Genomic DNA, 1,900 nt, shown 5'->3' with positions numbered 1-1,900 from the left:
GCGCAGCCCAGCCCGCTCTCGTCACCCGCGCCCCACCAGGGAGGGGGGCCAGGCTGGCCCCCAAGTCACCGTGCGGTTTCTCGCTCATTCAAATTGACGGAGACTCGTGCCAAGCTCCAGCCTCTCCACTGCCACACAAGTTCATCCACATACTGATGGCTTCTGGAGCCGGTCCGTGCACTCTCTGCCCCAGCTCTTGGGCAACCCGGCCCAGGTGGCTGGAGGAGCTCAGCGAGGAACAAATGGAATGCTGGTTGTCACCTGTAAAGCTAGAGTCAGACAAGAGTTGTAGCCTCTCTCTCCTGACTGTGCCATGCATCTGTCTGAGAAAGGGTACTTGTTTGCATCTGTGGCGTATCCGAACAGAGCAGTGCACAAAACCTCTGGTGACAGTCACTGTGAGCCCCTCTCGTTGCAAGGGGGTATCACAAGGTCCCAGGCATGTGCCTGCCACTGTGCTGCTGAATATTCCCCGCACACACCTCTAGCTCTACTCCTTCCAGCACCAGGTATTGACGGCTTTCAGGTCTGTGTCATCCTCATTTGACCTTTCTTCCCCTTCTCTCATGACCGCTTTTCCATGTGCCAATACACCTCATCTCCCTCCTGGAGAGGAACCAGGACACCTTTGTTTTAACAATACTTTGCAATGGTATCTTTTACACAGGCTCATCCCGAGGCCCGTGGCTGCACCTATGAGTTAAATTCATCCTCTGCCTGCTAGCTCTGCCAAACCACCATTCACCCGCTCCATTTCCTAAGCTGGGTCAGTGACACCATCCCGTCTCCTGGCCCCGTACCTGGGCATGGCAACACACTCAACACCAGAGACTTGGTAGCCACCTCTGGGAAATGAGCTATGCAGCGTCCCAGCTGTGGCCACAGAGCAGCCCCAGCTCCCGCTGCCACCAGTCCAGGCTGAGCTGCTTCTCCAGAATAACCCACTCACCATTCCACAGGGCTGAAGTCACCACTTTGGGTGGAGGTGCCCCGAGAGGCAGCTGGGCTGGTGCAGAAACGAAATATAAATAACGACATGCAGAGGTGGCACCGCAGCTGGCAATGATGTGGAAGGGCTGCACGGTCAGTGGAAGCAGCGGTGCTGAGGCAGCGTCTCAGCCGTCTCCCCTGTACGTCCTGAGAAACCTGGACGATAGCTGGGCTGTCAGAAAGCCACCGCTGTCACCTGCCGTGCTGCCCAAACTCACTGCTGCTACGCTGCCTCCTGGCACCTGCTCTCTCTGATTTGGATGGCAAATACTCCAAAGAGGGGGACTAACATTTTCAAGTCACCTGGCACAGGTTTTATGCTCCATAATTGCCCAACCTAGGCACACTACTAACGCTAATTAAACACAAGAAAGAAAAAAAAAAAAGAAAGAAGAGCTCAGTGTGAGACCCACTAAAGGATAACATCTCTTGGTTTATTACCAGTGCATTGCTATAATTTTAAATGTGTTTTATTTATGAGACATATAAAGTAGAGCACTCTGAGGGACACAGTGTTAAAATGTGTCCTTGTATCTTTTTTTTTTTTTGCATTATGCTTATTATTTTATTCTCTTTTTCTCCACCAAAATAATATTGGAGAAGGGAGAACAGGATCAATGTGAGCTGACATCTGTGAACATCAGAGGGGAAAAAAAGTGAGCCTTCAGGAGGATTTGGATGGAGGATGTGGTTGGGCTTGCATCACTGGGAATGACACCGTACCATGCAACTTATTCCGAGGCCCTTTCCAAGACATACACACAATATTTTGTATTTCCACCTTAGGACCCCAAAGTGCTTTGTAAATATCAATTCATTTACCTCTGTAACACACAAGACAGCGGGTCTTGAAAAATCTGTTGATTAGTGACAGTAGGAAGCTTTCCTCACGGAGAAGTAAATATATAAA

The sequence above is a fragment of the Pygoscelis adeliae genome, unplaced genomic scaffold (genome assembly GCF_000699105.1).
Source record: "Pygoscelis adeliae isolate BGI_AS28 unplaced genomic scaffold, ASM69910v1 Scaffold358, whole genome shotgun sequence".
NCBI classification, from domain to species: domain Eukaryota; kingdom Metazoa; phylum Chordata; class Aves; order Sphenisciformes; family Spheniscidae; genus Pygoscelis; species Pygoscelis adeliae.
The sequence above is the reverse complement of the archived record's forward strand: the minus strand, read 5'-3'. Positions refer to the sequence as shown.